The following is an 18,605-nucleotide window of genomic DNA, read 5'->3' on the forward strand; positions in this document are numbered from 1 at the left end:
AAAAAAAAAGAAACTGATAAAATCTAAATAAAGCATTTATAGCTGTTCCCCAGTATCATCAGAGGATTGGCTCCAGAACCCTCTATGGATATCAAAATCCACTGGTGCTCAAATCTCTTCTATAAAATGGCACAGTACTTACATTATATTATAACCTACCCACAGTCTCCTATAAATCTTTAAATCATTTCTACAATGTAAATGTTATACACATACAATGTAAATGTTATATAAATAGTTGTTATACTAACTATAAAGTATATACATATTCACTACAGAGCAATTTTTTCAAGTATTTTTGATCTAAGATTGATTGAAACCACAGATACAGAACCTAAACTACATTCCACTAAAGTTAACAGTACTATACCAATGCTAATTTTTTACTTTTGATAAGTGAACTGTGGTTGTGCAAGATGTTAACATTAAGGAAAACTAAGGAAAAGATAGACAGGAACTCTCTCTACTACTTCTGCAACTTGGCCCCACATTTCAAATAATTTAAAAAATTTAAAAAAATTATAGGTCCTATATTAGGAACAGACTGTAAAAAGGAATGGATAGAAACAGGAAGACCAATTTGGAGGTTACTAAGGTTAATTCAGGCAACAGATGATAGTGTCTTAAATCAAGACACTGATTTATGTTGTTGAGAAGTATTTAGAATCTGGTCATATTTTAAACAGTATTTATTTAGAAACGGTACAGAAACACAACAATATGGGCTACTGATCATACAATAAAATGAAATAACAAATGGAATAAAAAAGGACAGTTATCTGAATTCACAACCCCCCTAGGTAGGACCAGTTGTCCACTGGAAAAATCAAGGCTACTTCAAGAAAAAAAATTGCTCTTTACTATTTTTTTAAATGGATACAAAGACTGTGTTCTTTTACTCATTTTTTACCTTAGCTCCATCTTTGAAAGACTTTTTTGGTAGCAGAGAAAGGGAACACCAGGACAACCTTCAAGACTTTTCCAGGCAGAGACTGATTAAGTGTGCCATGGAATGTACCATGGTTCTGAGGACTGGACTAAGCATCCATCAGACATTCAGCTCGTACTTTTTTCCTACGCTCTCAAGCTAGGGTTTTTTGCTTTTCTCATAACTTTTTTTTTTTGTTTTTGTCTTGAACCATGGTCCCAAAGGCAGAAGGCAGTATTTCACCTACTAGGTCACACAGCTGTGAAAGGATGTCAGGCATGTTAACACTAACCAAATCTGAGCTCGAGCTTTCTATGGACATTCTTAGCACAGGATCCAAAGAAGTATAATCTAGCCAAGGTGTGACGATATGAGGGATGGCTTATTGCAGCTGAAATCCGTGACTCTCACGGTGAGGTGGGGTTGTAGCGTTCCTTCCACTCTGGATATTTCCCAAGTGGTGTTGGTCAATCCTGTGCCACTACCTCAGCTTGCATTCTATCAGTATGGGGAACGGAAAGGTACAGACTAGTGTTACATGTATCTAAAAGTTCCCAAGATGTTACACACAGCCTAATACTTGAGAACTGACAGCTATCTAAATACCTGGAATTACGTTCTTGGAATGCTAAGATGGAGCAGCAAGATTTTCTAGCCTTGGGGGCTGGGAGGCAGGAAATTTGTTTGTTTGGTTGGTTATTATTTATTAAGAGAGTCATACTATAAGAATAAATTAAGAAAGGTCTATTAAGTTGCTACATCTAAACTAAGTTAACTTGTGTCTAACCCTCCCTGATCAGTCATCATCCAGGGCCTCTATCTTGATTTCGTTGGTTCCTTGTCAGGCCAGTATCAAGATAGTATGATTGACTGCTGCCATTTCCACAGCTAACAAGGTGGAGTCTTGGTGATCACTAGGCTCATGCTGTCATCCTGCTCAAGTAGTTGTTCCTGTTGACATCATCGCTGTTGGAATGGCCCCTGGACTATGTACGTCTATCCTATGACTCTCCAGGATTGCGATATTGCCGCTCCGCTTGATGTCCTTCCATCTATTAGCAAAACATTTATATACTTTCAGGGAGGTAACCTGCAAGCATTTGCAGTTTCTTCTCACTTTGCTTCACCTGGGTATTGATTCTCATTGAAGTAATTTTCCATGACAGCCAGGTTCCTTTTTCCAGGTAAATCGACTGCCTTGCCTTAGTCAGAAGGTCCCAGGTGTGGTAGACATGGGAGGTGGTGTTCTGTCTCCACTCGGTGTCCTCTACTGGAATTGGGGGCTGGTCTCATACTTTGTGTCACCCTAGGGTTTGTCTTCTAAAGTTGGTACCATCAGTAAAATGCTGTTTATTCTGTGCACTGAGGTCTGATCCCTGCTGCAACAGCCAATGAGAGATCTGGCTCTGGCTGACACCTGTTACCTGCGCAACAACTGCTTGGGAAATTATCTGATCACACGAGGCTTTGATTTCCTCTTTTATCACACTGCTGTCCCTCCTCATTGATTCTTCCACTTTATCATCTACATCTAGGTCCTCTTCTGAGGCTTCAAAACTGTATGACCTCTGACCCATGCTATTTGCGTGGTAGCGAGTTGGTGACATCTTCCCATTGGATGTGGACAACTGCTCATTGTTCTCCCTTCCATTTTGATTGGTAGTGCAAGGCTAAGGGGAAGTATCATCACTGTTGCACAGTGATGAGGACATTCCCGAATGCTGGGTTTGTGTGGAAGCTGTAGCTGTGGAGGAAGATGCTGGAATACTGTGGGTACTATTGCCATATGAACTTCCTGCAGAGCTGGACCTTCTTCCAAACTTGTCACTGTGTTCTTGATCAAGACGGCCCAAAGTTTCCAAGGCATGCAGAATTTTATGTTCAGTCATTCCAGTACACCGAAGGCACTGAAGTAGATCTTTCTGTTCTATGGTAAATCTGGGTTCATCTGCATAGTGAGACACGGTTTCCAGCAAAACCACTGGAAAAGAACTGAACATATTTTACATGAGGTGGATCAATATCCACTCCAGAGATGATCACCTTTATTTACCATGCTTAGAGTCCTTGCTGAGTTCTCTTCCCCCAGGAAGTGGGAAGGGGCGGTGTATCATCCATACCGCCTGAAGGGAGAGGATGGGGCTTGAGGCTGGTGCAAGAAGAGAAGGGGAGGGAGGCGCCATCTCCCAATCTCCCCCTGAAATCCTCCCTTATCTCAATCACATTAGACTCTATTTGTCTGGCTGACAACAGCCATATTGATATCAGCAGCCCCAATTCTACCTGCTGCAGCCAGGTGTCCCTCACTCTTTACTTTTGGTAGCAAAAAAAAAAAAAATTTTTTTTTTTTTTGTTACCAAAAGTAAAGAGTGAGGGACACCTGGCTGCAGCAGGTAGAATTGGGGCTGCTGATATCAATATGGCTGTTGTCAGCCAGACAAATAGAGTCTAATGTGATTGAGATAAGGGAGGATTTCAGGGGGAGATTGGGAGATGGCGCCTCCCTCCCCTTCTCTTCTTGCACCAGCCTCAAGCCCCATCCTCTCCCTTCAGGCGGTATGGATGATACACCGCCCCTTCCCACTTCCTGGGGACGCAGCAGGTGGCGGAACCACTGAGATAAATCCCCAGCACAGTAGAAAAAAATTTAACCTCTCTGTAATTTCTTAATGTAGGGTGTTAAGCTGTATTATATAAAAATGTTCACTGGCTCATTTGGACTAGATTTCTCTGACAGTACGAATAAACAAAGGAAAAGGAAAGGAAAAAAGGTTAAAAACAACTACCTGAATTTGATCTGTATCATATTAAAAAGTACACATGCTAATATTTGGGTTCAACATTAAAACATTTCATTTGGTGGAGAACAAAGAAAAAGGCATGTTTTGGCTTTTCCCAAGACCTAAGGTACGTAGTCAGCATTAGTGATACTGGGGTTTAGGATTTGACTAAGTACATAGATGAAAGGAAAGTGGTAGTCATCAGGAGTATCTTATACAAAATCTGCAGGCTTCCTACAGGTGACAAGTCAAAGCAAACTCTTTGGAAGTATATAACTGTACCTCTATAAAAGTATTTTGGAAAACAGTTTACCTGAGGCTAAAGATTTGCACAGGGGAATATGCAGAGGTAAGGCTGTATAGCTAAGGCTGAAACCTCAAATTCCTAAATTAAAAGTTTGGCCTTGGTTTTAATTTTCTAAACAATTTCAGACAGTGCTAGGCTAAAACTGGCAAGTCTGCTGGGCACGGTGGCTCACATCTGTAATCCCAGCACCTGGGTGCCTAAGGCAGGAGTATTGCTACAATCTCTTGGGCTACCAGGTACAGTGAGTTCAAAGCCAGCCTGAACTACAAAGCAAGACCATCTCAAAAATAAATAAATAAATGAATAAATAAAATTGACAAGCTTGGGTCAACCTTGGGTTTTTTTCTCCTAGAAAACAATATTCATTTCAGAAGGCATTTTATTTTTTTAAAGCAAAACATTTATTGGTACATTTTAGGCATACATAACGAAAATACTCATCATAGCCGCGTGTGGTGGCACATGCCTGTAATCCCAGCACTTGGGAGGCTGAGGCAGGAGGATTGCTGTGAGTTCAAGACCAGCATGGACTACATAGTAAGTTCCAGGTCAGCCTCATCTACGTAGTGACATCCTGTCTCAAAAAACCAAAAAAAAAAAAAAACAAAACAAAACCAAAAAACAAAAAAAACACTCATCATAGGGAATTTGCACCTGTACATTTTAAAGACTAAATTTGATAATATATAAAATCCCATAATTTATATGAAATAATTGATACAATATAATCTCTTCTACTTAAAACTATAAAGTTTACCTGTGTAAGACATCTCTTAGATGTCTCTACATGAACACTGTTTACAACATAAAACTAATTATTGATTCATAAAATTATTAAGACTAGAAAGAACTACATCTAGATCTTTCCAGGTATATTCCCAGATTCAACCTTAAAAGTTCTTAACATTCATGGCTTATTAGAAGTAAATCACTGTTTTATATACTACATACTTAAAAAGTTTATGCTTAATTTGGCTATAAAATGGTGACTGAATTCCTTAATTAAACATATCTGGTATTGGGCCAGAGATTAAGCTCAGCGGTGCTGCCACCCACCTCTCAAGCAGAAGGTCCCGAGGTGGATCCCCAGCACACACACGCACACACACAAATCTCGTGCCTCATATCTATTTCCTAATTCCATCATAAATTGCTTCTCTGTATTTCAATTTCCTTTCGGTAAAATTGGGAGAACACTATTTTCAGAATGTTCAGGATTACATGGGCAAAGTACTTACTACAGTGCCTGACACAGGGTAGGCCCTGGCACTCAAAACTTTTCTCTCTTCTCTTCTCACAATTTGCATGCAGTTGGCAAAAGGTCAGTTGCTGCCTTCAAAGAACTCATTATTCTTCTTAAAACCTTAAGGAAACTGTCATCATCTCCTCTTTTATATCAAGAATGATATACAATCGGTAGTCATTTATTAGGGTGTCTGGCAAAGTAAAATCCACACATTTTCCCAACTATATTCTGAACAAAAGTTAATTCCATTTTCATTATTTTTCTAGGTAACTGGCAGTATGAACAAGTCTCTCCTGTGTAACTGTACTGACAAATGGTAAACGGGACATAGAATTGGGAAAGACGAAGCTAAGAGTATGAGACAGGCCCTGCACTAAGATAATATAAAACACATACATGTATGCATGCATTCATGCACATATTCACAAGCCTCTGACAGGGAGTAAGAAGAGGTCTTAGTTTAAAACGTTGCTAAAAATGAAGGTTTAAGAGATTTGGAGGATTTAGCCTGCCATACTGCACGATAAGTTAGTGTCAACTGTGGCTTCACAAGGTAATGAAAACTCAGTCTACAGAAAAACTTTGTTGTGCGAGTATGGTTAAAAATGACCTGAGCTGAGAAAATCTTTTAACAACAAAAGTAATTTCCATGCAATATGCAGTCCAGAATTAAAATTCATTTTGTTGTCATTCTAACATCTTAATATGGAAGTATTTAAAATAAAATGGTTATATAAACACAAAGTACTATACTAGTAATAAAGCAATTGATGAGTTTAATTGCCTGAAGCTTCTCAGTAAGAAGAGATAATCCAACATATTGTGGCTTCTTCTGGACACCTTTTAGTACACATAGCTTCCACTATGTAGTAAAGGATGTTGCCATTGGAAAAGGAAGAAATGAAAATACTGTAGCTATAAAAGCCAGCAGCTCACTGCTGCTTTTTGCCAAACTGGCAAATGAATACTGAAAATTGGTACTATAAGGTCTATATGTGGGAAAACTGCAAAAATCTGATACAACTACTATAAGAAACAACACTCCTCTATTTCCTCTTAAAACATAATTACCTGCAATGATCACAGCTCTTCCTGTAAGTAAAATTTTCAGAGAGCTGAAATTTTTCTTAGGCTTTATTCAACCTACTTAAAATAGCATGTGTTATATCTGAACTCCCTCATCAACTATTTTGCAAACTTTGAATGCAGAATTTTATACAATGACTGCAAAATAAACATTTCAGACTCTAGCAGCTTTGGCATCTCTGACTATTCAGCATTCCTTCTTTTGAATACAATACTGTCCCTATTTCAAAAACATAAGTGAAAATGTTAAGTTGGAAGCATTTATTTTGGAATTAGGGAAGTCAAGGTCTCAACTGATAACGTTTTGGACAAAGAAAAATTACTTATGCTTCAAAAGGCAAACTTCTAACCTTTCCCTAATTATACACTCAATTAAAAAAAATTAAAAAAATTCATAGTATGTAAGGAAATACAGACATCTGTAGTCAAATATTTTTTGAAAAGCAATAATTAATTTTTAATGTTTTAAGCAATATTAAATGCTTGAAATTTTAAAAAGTGAATTTTAATTAAAATTTTTTCTTTAATTATTATGTACATGCCAAATCAGTACAAGTTTATAAAACAAAAGAGCAATTCTCTTTCTCAATTAACTACAAAGAGCAAATACAGAGTTGGTACAATAAGAAATGTTTAGATTATCTTCATTGAAAAAGATCTCATTTCACCATCCACTGCTTTAAAGTCAATAATTCTTTCTAGCTTTGCTATTCTCATTGTAAGGCACTTTTCAACTTACTATTAAGGGGTGAAATCTAAAATATCAAACCACTTCGCTTCTAAGAGCCCTTACTTTTTCTTATTCATTGTCCTAAATCAATTTATCAAGATAAAGTGAGTTTATTCACTACCAATTTCAGCCTATTTGTTGGAGGGCATTCCACCATGTTGCAAAAGTGTTAACAGCTATCTTTGAGAGAGCTAAGCTAGGAAGGTCAGCTTGCAAGGCCACTGCTGGTGTCTGGGACCTTGGATTTTTGGAGACTTCCCATTTCTCCCTGATCGTAGCGATTCAGGGCTGCTACATTGTACAATTTGGTACATGCTAAATACTTTCTTCTGGGAATCTGGAATTTTGGTACATGCTGGTATGACCAGCCTTCAGTAAAAAGCCTCAGGTATTGAATTTCTACTGAACTTCCTTGGTAGAGGGCATTTCATATGCATTATCAGTGAAGGAGAAATTAGGCATACTTTTGGTGACTTCACAGTGAAATGCTTGGAATTTTGTGCCTGTTTTCTTCTGTGCCTTATTCCATGTGTTTCTCTGCTGATTTTCCTTCAAATCCTTTTGCTGCAATGAATTTTAGCTGTAATTATAGGGTGAATCCTGTGAATCCTAGAGAAAATCACTGAATTTGGAGTTGGTCATTTGAGCACTGAAAAACAGTGGTGTCAGAGGTGAGATACACTAGCCCATTTCACCAAAATATGGTAAAAGCATGGATTGGACACAGAAAGGATGAAGGCATAGAATATGATAAACCTTTGGTGCTTGGGTAATTAAGGAGTAACCTACACTGTGAAACATAGGGAGATGCTTTCTGTTATGACAGTTTTAAAAGCTGCCCATGAAATCTGAAAATGATAGCTCTAATGCCAAGATTGCTTGGTGTTTAATATCCTGGCTCAATTAGTTAAACCAACTAAAGTGAGGGAGGGAAGAAGCCCATCTGAGTGATAGCTTTGGCTTTTGTTGTTTCATACGGAGTCCAAATATTCCCAAAGGTGCGGTTTGAGTGGGCCAAAAATGTCAGAAGTTTACATTTGTCTTCTTCTAAGTGAGAGAAAAGGGGTGGGAAAAAGCAATGTGTGTACCTTCTAATACTTTTTTTTTTTTTGGTACCGGGGAATTGAACTTGGGCCCTTGGTCTTACAAGGCAAGCAGCAGAACCACTGAGCCAAATCCCCAGCCCACCTTCCAAAAGTTATTTCATTTAGGTGCTGCTGTATTAATTTTGCATTCTAGTCAGAATATATACCAAGCCTCACTCTGACTCCTCATTCCCATAGCTGTAATGCTAGCCTATAAGTGCAAGATTTACCACAACACATTTTTAATGAGAAAAACAGAAAACTTTACAAAATCATTTAGTATTTTGTGGTTTCTGCATCTCAATGTATGATAAAACATGTAAAATGTTATATGCTTATAATTTTATAAATGCTAGAAGGATAATTATCATGAAAAACTGAAAGGAAAAAACATTGAGACAGAATTCCTCTGCGCTGTTGAGCAGATTGAAAATTTAAATATTAGAAAAAGATTAAATCCTCATAATGGACAATTTTTGCCTATTAGAGCCTCTGGAGGGAGGGAAAAGGAGAGGGAGAAGAAGAGGGAGAAAGAGAGAGGGGAAGGGAGAAAAGGGAAAGGAAGAAGAAAATAAAATGAGAGAATCTCTAGAAGTAGATTCCCTTTGGGGAGTTTTAAAAAACAGTTTTCAGTTGCTAATGAGCTCTTAAATCAGATGTCTAAACCTTAGGCGTTAATTTTTCAGCCTTTTTAATGCACTTCATATTTTTGAGTGCATTAATTTGGACTCTACATTGATAAGATAAAAAGAGCTTTAGAAAGCCTTGCTTGTTGTCTCTTGAACTGGAAACATGCCTGCCTGGCCTTGCAGTCTCTGCTGCTGCTAAAGAATAGCTGCCAGTTTTGTTGGAATTATGAATTCACACAACCTAACTGCCCAGGCTTGATTCTAAGCTAAAACCTGATTCTGTCTGATATGGACAGTTTTAGAACCAGCATGAACTCTGCCAAACTGAAAATAGGCTCAGGCTCAATGAACAGGACTCAGACTCGGGGACTGTTGCAGATTTAGGACACTCCTCAGTGGGCCTTAAACTATGGAAAACATCAATGGATGCCAGCTGGACTGCCTGGGTCACATTCAAATACCCATGGGAAAGAGCTTATTCTCTGATGGGACGATCTGAAATTGGCTGCTAATCGACCCTACATTTATGAGGCAGGGGCAGGGCACATCACAGAAGTATGATCCCTCCACCTTCTCCAAACAGATTGGATTCCGGACTCCCTTTAGGGGACACTTCACTACTACTAACTTGTTCAGACATCCAGATTAGCAGCAATTCACAAAAATGGGCCTGTAGCCTGACTCTACTTCCCTCACCTATTCCTTGGCACATACACTTTAGTGAGGTAATTTAACTATGAAGTTTAACTTTACCCCAAAAAGGTCTTTCTTTTTCCTACACTGCTAACTGGATACTTGGACAGAAAAAGTAAGGGAAAATTAGTAAATCCATTATGAAAAGTTTTGAAAACTTAGTTGTTCATCCTGACCAATTTCTGAACATACTATGTATGTCTTTTTGGTCAAATATAAAAATTAAAAATAAATTTAAAATATTTTTATGAGGACACTGGGATTAAATAAACTCAGCAACTTGGGTATGCTAGGGAAGCACACTGTCACTGAGTTATAACCAATCCCCTTTCCTAATTTAAGTTAAAAATCATTGCACAAGCATAGCTTACCCGATGACAGCCATACTCTTCTATTGCTAAGTGACTATAGCCCTCAAACTAATCAGACTGGTTGAGAATCTGGGAATATTTTATATATTCCTGTCCCTCAATTCTACTTCCACTGATTCAATCTAAGAAAAAGTTTTAAAAAATACTCATAGAAAAGAGATTTCAGAAGTAAGCTTATTTCCAATTTTTTTTTCATTTTTATTATAACATGTACCTAAAGATTATAGTCATCATGGGCAGTCCGTACATGTACATAACACATCTAATTCTTTTTATGTTCCCTTCCCATTTGCAAAGGTTCTTTGTGTTTAAACTCAAACACTAAGAAGAATCTGGAAAACACTGTGACCCAGAAAACGTTGTGGCCCATTGCCATGTCTGCAAAGGTACCTTTTTGTGATGACTAATTTATACTTCAGAGTACTGTCCTCCTCAGACATCCTATCAGAAGCTGTTCTAATAATAAAAAGTATTTCTCTTTTAAATCCCTTCTGATGAACAAAAAATAAAGAGAATCAAACTCAATGAAAATACCCACAACCCAATGTAGTAATGTTGCTATTCAGTCAAAGACATGGATTTATTTAAAACATTTTCAAATAATTTTCAATATGATTACTTTGCAAACTTCAGTTTTTAATTCACTGAATTGTGCAAAGAGACAATCAGATTCCTTTTCAGATCACAGGGGTATAAATGCTTTCCTCCATTATATTCCTATTTATATGTTTATTTACCCAGCAACTATCAACAATGGTAAGAACAATCTAATTTTTCCAGAGAAATTCCCTTCTATTGCTAACATGAGACAGTTTCGTAGGGCTGGCTCCACTCCAGGGGTGAGAAATTCAATGGAGAAAGGATAGTATTTTCCACAAATTCTGAAACAACTAGAAATCCATGAGTAAAAAAAAAAGTTATTCCCTTGAGAGTATACTTCAGTACAACGCATACCTAGCATGGATAAGGACAACAAGCAAGGAAACAGAAAATTTCTTCCTCAATCCACCTTCTTGGGACCACTCTAAGCTCATGAACAAAACAGAAGTACATAAAGCAAGTTACTTCATTTTCTCATAGGCAAGCTTATAAATCATCTTGCACTTGAATTGTTCTTCCTGTTACAGTGAAAGTACATTCTTGCAAAGCAAACCTATGTGTTTTATTTAGGCTGTGAATACTTTCCTTTTAAAAAATTATGCTCTTTCATTTACTTTAGCCTATTCCTATGCCACCAAGAATCCAGAATATGATCTGAGCTAAATCACCCAACACTTCTATTATTTCTATTTTTAAAAATCTCATCCTTTAAAACATTATCTCCTCAAATTCTTGGTCAACTGCATACACACACACACACACACACACACACACACACACACACACGTGCACGAATGCGTTATTTTTTTACCCCACTTCACACTAAAGTTAATTTCCAGATGAACTGCAGAGTTACATGTGAAAAATAGAACAATACTACTTTTGGAAGAAAGCATAGAATATCAGATTTTTACAGGGTAAGATACTTTACACAACTGTAGAGATATTTAGGAATGTACATATAATTTAGGGGTAGGACAAAAGAGAACTCTTGCACAAAGTATATACAACTGTAAACTGGTATATTACTTTGGAAAATGTTTTGGCAATACCTAGTAAAGTTAAGCATATATCCTGCCATTTGGATATTTCACTCCTAGGCATATATCCCACAGATGTGTATGTTTATCAAAAAAGGTACAAGAATGTTTATAGCAGCATTTATTCTAATGGTGAAACTCTGGTTGATAAATCCAATCTGGCTGATAGTCAATAATCTGTCAAAAGGATAATGGAAAAATTGTGGTATACTTATGAACTGAAACACTATGCAGCAATAAAAAGTAATAAACTATAACTACATGCAATATTATGGAGAAATATACTTTAGGTGAAGGGTGACACAAAATTAGCAATATACTATATGACTCAATTTATATAAAAAACAGTAACAATAAAAGGCAAAGCTATGTTGTTAAAGTTGCAATATGGTTACTTTTGGGAGGCAAAAGTTTGCATAAGGTCTGGGATGCATGAAGGAGGCATCTGGGGTACTGGTTATGATCTATATCAAGATTTGGGTGCCTCTCTCTATATATATAAATATTACACACAAATGCACTGCTAATTCTCAATTTCAAAACTGCTGACTTCTTTTCTGAAATCCAGATTACTATACCAATGCCTGGTTGACATCTTTTAAGAATAATTATCTCAAATGAGAGGATCCTTTATCCTCTCTGTAGTCTGTTCCCCTTCCAATTTCACATATCTCACAACTGACATTACCACCTAGTTGCTCCAACCGATAACAAAGGAAATTACCTTTGAATCTCTCATAATATATCAAACTCAAGAGTAAGCATTGTCAGGTCCACTCTGGGGAGATATAGATAGATATCTATCTCTCTATATATGAAAATGATCAAATTTCACTATCTCTTGGAAAAATACCAGTTCTGGCCACCTTTACCTCTCAACAACTTCAACAGCACCCTATCTGATTTGTCAATTTATATTTTTTGCCTTTTTATCTCTATTATGTTCTACACAGCAGCCAGATTGCTTTATTTTTGCTTTTTTAATGTAATTCATCAGCCTGAAGCTGTTGAAGCTTGAAGCTATACAACTGACATAGTATTTCAATTCCCTCCAACCCCTTGCTCAGTATGCTCCAGCAATACTGGCCCCCTTTCCTGCATCTTGACTGTTATCAGCTTTTTTTTCTTTTTCTTCTTTCTTTCCTTCCTTCCTATTGTTTTTTGTTGACTTGTTTAAACTTCATATCCTTTGCACTTCCTTCTGCCTGAAATGCACTTAGCATTACTCTCTCTCCCATACTTCTTAAGTTTAAAGATCTCATTCTTCTATTTTTGTCTTAAATATGTCCTAAAAGACTTTTTTGAACACCTATCTAAATGTTTTCCCTCTTGCCCTCACATTAGTATAATTTAATATATATCCCTTCAAATCATTTGCTTGGTTTATTTATATGTTTAGTATTTGTCTACCTCACAGAATTATAAAATTACCAAAGGCAGAGGCTTTGATTATTTCATACACTGGTATAAAGCTAGCACTTAGCATTTTGGCACATTAAAGATACTTAATAAATACTTATGGAAAGAATGAAAGATTCATTCCTGAAAGTATTCTATTTCTCCTTGAATTTTTACCACCGATAAAACATTAATCTACTTCATGTATACAGTGCTGTTGTCTTCCTCCCATAATTGTTTCAAATTTCTTTTTTTTTTTTTAAGGTGTAACATGATTAAATCTTTCTCTCATAGTGCTTTCCTTTTCTCTTTCTTCCAGAAAAAACAGGGGCCTGAAGTTTGCTTTTAAAAATTTGGAACCCTGCTGTCACTAGAAGAGATAAAATAAGTGGTTGTTAATCATATAATAGAATATTATGAAGCTACTAGAATATGTCTTAAAAATTTGCATGTACTTTGTCTAAATTGCCCAAGTTGTAAAGCTGTAAGAACAGTTTTATAATTCTTTGTATTTCCTACACATATATTTTCCAAATCTAAAGATGTAGAAAATATAGAAATCAAATATAACATTAAAATTATACTTGTCATGTACTTTCTGGAAGGTATGTTCATTGTTTCCATAAGGAACAGAATAATTATGAACATAATAAGCAGCAATTTATGTGTGTACCTAATTAATGTCTATGCATATGTTTGTATTTTGCTGACTTTAAAAAATATATAACTCCAATTCATCATACTCTGGTATTCCAGCAGTACTTTTATAGAAACTTCTAAACAAAAGTATGAACCTTGAGAGGTCTTTTGACAGTAACCTCTTCCACATTTTTAATACTTTCTCCCATTTTCAAAAAGCTCAACTGTTGAAATACTCTTGACCATTATCTACCAGGGATATTAGCAAATCTGGGAAGAAAAACTGAACACTCTTGAGGTTTTGATTTAACTGATTCAGAATTCAGACAAGGAACAGAGTCCCTTCACATTCCAACAAAATATCATTTGTTCTAAGAAAGGGAAAAACATGAGATTTTTTACACCTTTAATAGAGTATTGTTGATCTTTATGTAAACAGAACTTCCAAAAATGACTGCAAAAGTGTACTATATAAGCACAAAAACTATTAACAAAATTCAAACTAACACCTGAACTTTGAAGAAGAAATGAAACTTAAAGGTTTAATATTGGAATTAAACTTCAGATAATGTTGTTAATAATGCTGAAAATATTTAACAAGATCTTGAAGAATATATATGTAGAAGTGAGTATTAATCACTTAACAGTTTACCTGATCACCATTTGGGCAGTACATTTATTTATGTACTGACTGTAACGAGCATTTATCTGGCAGGTGTCATTTTCAACTAAATCAATTCTTGTATTGAATAATTTTAATATTTCTTGTTAAATTAAAAAACTTAACAAAGAAATATTCAATTTTTGGTCATCCTGTATTTAAATAATTGGGCTGGTAAGTGGTTAAAAGGTCCCAAAGCCAAGATTTATAAGATGTTAGCCAAGTGTAGTGGCTTACACCTGTAATCCCAGCATTGAGGGAGTCTGAGGCAGAAGAATTTCAAGTTCAAGTCATACCTGGGCAAATTAGTGAGACCCTGTCTTGAGATGAAAAATTTTTAAAAAACTGGGGATATAGCTCAGAGGTAAATATCCCTGGGTTCAATCTTCTAGTACAAACGGGAGAAAAGGAAGATGCTCTCTGGAAAAACCTACTCCTGTTGTGCATATTATGTCATTGAATTCACACACAATCCCACTTGCAATTTTACAAAAAACAAGCTTTGGTAACTTAATTATTTTAAAAAGCCTTTATGGCATGCTGAGAAAATCCTGAAGACAATAGGGCAGAATATTTGAAAAGCTTATTACTGACTTTAATAGCAAATACACAAAATTCAAGTCTTTTGGGCCCAAAAGAAACTGAGTAGGAAACCAAGTTTCTTCTGTAGGACCTAACTGCTCCAAGTAGTTATTAAGCACTGGTTACATTAAAAATTAAAATATGTAAAACCCTCAAATATCAAATCAGACCAAGTACCCTCAATTCAAGCTTACAAAAGGAACCAAACATTGACCTTTCTTGGAGAATATTAAAGGTATGGTAGTTATAAATCATGATATATAGTCATCTGAAAGCAAGATGAACACCAAAATGCTACTGGTCAGGAAATCACAGCCAATGACAGTAATTAATATTTCATATATCACACAGATTTTTCCAAAATAACCTCTCCCAAAACATAAGACCTATGATTTATGAAAGGAGAGATGTTACCAAGAGAAAGAAAGAAATTATCAAACAATAATTTCAAATACAGAAAGAACCACAGGACATACCAATTATAGAATTTAAAAAATGAAGCAATTACATGTTGGAAGTCAATGACTGGTAGCCCATTAGAGCTACATGATTTTCAGGTGCACCTATCAGAGAAGAAAGAAGATAAACTCACACAACAAATATTTACTGATCATGTACCAAGTGCCCAGCATTATTCTAGGTGGAGGAAAACACAGCAGGAACAAAATAAAAAAAAGTGCTGCACCTATAGAGTTTATGTTCAACAACATAGGTGTTATTTTAAAAACCAATAAAGCTAGTAAGAGGGGTGTACTGGGATCCTGTAATGTTTAAAAGACTAATCAGGGAAGGTCGTACATCAAGGTGACATTTTAGTAAAGAGCTGAAGGAAGTAAGGTAGTGAGCCAGGCAGTATCTAGAAGAAAAGGGTATTCCAAGTAGAGGGAACAGCCAGTACACAGAGATGCATGCCATATGTGTGTGTTCAAGGAACAGGAAGGAGATCATAGTGCTATCGTTTAAGAAGTAAGGAAGAAAGTAGTAGATAGGAAGTCTATGAAGCTAACAGTCTGTTTAGGTATGTTGTTGAAGGTCATTATAAATCATTTTTATTCTGGGTAAAAAAAGACAGCTATTGCAGATTTTTAGTAAAGAAGTGAAATGACATGGCTTGCATTTAATAGGATCACCCTGGAAGGCCGTTTGCTGAGAAGACCAACGGGAAGGGAGAAAGACAAGAACAGGAAACCATTTAAGAAATGGATGCACTAATCCAAGTAAAAGGTGATAGTAGCTTGGATATAAGAGAAGTAGTGGAGATGATGAATACGCAATCTGATTCTGGATGTACCATGAAGATAAGAGAAGAATTCGCTGAAAATTTAGAAATAGAAGTGAAAAAGTAGGTAACAATAAGGATGACTCCAACATTGGGCTTTTGATCTGAGCACCTGGAAGGATGGGGTCACCATTACAGAGAGGGGAGACTGAAGGAGGTGAGGTTTGAATAAAGGGTGGGATGGGCTTATATTTATATTAGATAGACCACAGAATATACAAGACTGAAGCTGAAGTAAAAGGTCTAGGCTGGAGATACAATCTGAAAACTGGTAATATATAAATGATGTGGAGTTGCTTGTACAAAAATTTTATAAAAATACAAACCTCGTATGATACAGTGGGTCACACTGTAATCCCAGAACTTCAGAGGCTGAGGGAGGAGGATCCCAGGTTTGAGTGCCACCTGAGCAACTCAGTGATAACTTGTCTCAAATAAAAAGGGCTGGAGATATACCTCAGTGTAAAGGACCTGCTGACATTTTCCAAAACATTATTTCAATTTTAAAACACTAACCTTTTTTCTCTTAGCAAATAAACAATACGTATACGTTAAATAAGATAAAAAAATTAGAAGGCAGAACTCCATTCAGGAGACAGAAGTATATACAAACTACAGGCAGTAAAGGGTATGAATAAGGAAGGTGGTAAGAAGCATTGTGGAGCATGTCAAATATTTAACTATATAACTTTTAGGTTACAAGCTAGGACACTGATATAATTGTGCTGTGTTTAAAACTGGACCTTGATGTGTATATAGTTAATGCTACTTAGGTCTAAAGCCAAAAAATTCTAACAGGTCTCTATTAAATCATATTCTAAAATAACAGGTGGATGAGAGAACTTCCTGAGTAAACAGACTTGTACTTTGTCTTTTTTTCCCACTCCATGTTAGATTAACCTTCTAATGACCATACCACTTTGATTTTTTTTTAACCTTCTCTCATGATTAAAGGCTTGGAACTATAGTTCATTTCACCCATTTTTTTAGATCTCCCCACCCATCCAGGCTTTCTCCATCAGAATTCCTCATCAAAAACAATAAATACAATTACTTAAGTATTTCTTAAACCTGCCCAGTGAGAGTACATAAAGAAGTTCCTATCATTCTAGAGGCATGGGTAAGAAAATTCATTTCATACAATAGATAACTGCAATACCAGCAGCACCTGAAACTTGTTAGGAATGAAAACTCTCATGTCCCACCCAAACATATGGAAATAGAAACTTTGGAGGTGATACGTGTATTAACAAGACTTCCACATGATTTTGATACATGCTAACCTTTAAGATCTTTTGGCATAAAGGATTAATAAGGCTCAATTTTTTCAAGGAATGTCAGACAGAAAAAGCTACTAGAGTATAAAATCTGGTACCTGCAATCTTATTATTTTTCATTTTTCTCTTGCATTATGCATCTGACATTTAACCCACATTCAGAATTTTTGAGTAGTTAAAAAATGAGAAGTACCCCTAGCCCTGAGTTTCCCTTTTTCTTACTTTATAACATAAAATTATTGGTCCAATCTTTATCCTTCCTTCCTAGTCTTCTCTATTTTTTAAGTCAAGGTCTCACTATGTCGCCCAGCCCTTGAACTCACTACGTAGCCCAGGCTTGCCTCAAACTTGTGGCAATCTTCCTGCGTCAGCCTCCCAAGTGATGGGATTCCAGGTGTGTGCCACCATGCCTGGCCCCTAGCCTTTCAGTTTTATAGAACAAATAATTATTGTTTTTCCAATTAGATTATCATAACTTTTAAAACAATTCTGTGGATATCATGTCAAGTCACATTTCAGATACAGATAAAATGTAGCCATACTGGTCATCTAGCAAGCCCAGCGTGGTACAGAAGTAAAGAGAGGCACAATAATAAAATTATCACCTTCCATGTTTATCTGTGCAAGTCTAAATAGCTAGTTTAATCAACTTAAACAAATTAGGTTAAAAAAGAAAAGAATCTATTTTTACAACTGATTTGTGGAAATAAAAGCAAATATATCATCAAAAACCCAGATATTTCATTATTTATTGGCAATAATGCATGCCCTTTTCTCAGTCTTTACTTCATATGCCCCTTTCTCATTCTTTTCTCTATATATTAAATATGGAAAAAAGAATCTTAACATTAATAAGTGTCATCCAGCTATCTAATGACATGGCACATTGTCCATACTGTTCTATCAACTCACTGTTAAAGTTTCCCAGAAGTATTCTCAAGACTATTCACATAACTGCAATAACTGCAAAATTCATTCACACAATGTAGCAATTTTTCTGACCAATAATCCTGTTTATTCTCCATCCAACATAGAGTGTCTGAAGAAAGGTACTGGAGTAAGTTGATACTTTGTGCCTCAAGCTAAAACCCATTTTAACTGTACTCTATTTCCTAAGGGTTCTGAAAGTAGTATAAGTAATATACAAATAATGGTCAAGCAGAAATATGTATGGTAGAAGGCACTATAGAATATATAGAAGGAATATGAGCTTAAAATCTTTTGGGTTCAATTTTTTTTCTTTTTTCTTTTTTTTTTTTTTTTTTTTTTTTTTC

The 18,605-nt window shown here is 36.0% G+C and overlaps 1 protein-coding gene and 1 pseudogene across 2 annotated transcripts in view; both read right to left on the minus strand.

Moving 5' to 3' along the window:
• The window catches only part of Ankib1 (ankyrin repeat and IBR domain containing 1), a 148,503-nt gene that overhangs the window by 120,872 nt on the left and 9,026 nt on the right, over positions 1–18,605 (minus strand). The gene's annotated exons all lie outside the window — the stretch shown is intronic.
• Positions 1,725–3,232, minus strand: LOC104847880 (annotated as a pseudogene).

Source organism: Fukomys damarensis, unplaced genomic scaffold (assembly GCF_012274545.1).
Source record: "Fukomys damarensis isolate Sample0158 unplaced genomic scaffold, DMR_v1.0_HiC HiC_scaffold_4, whole genome shotgun sequence".
In the NCBI taxonomy this organism is placed as follows: domain Eukaryota; kingdom Metazoa; phylum Chordata; class Mammalia; order Rodentia; family Bathyergidae; genus Fukomys; species Fukomys damarensis.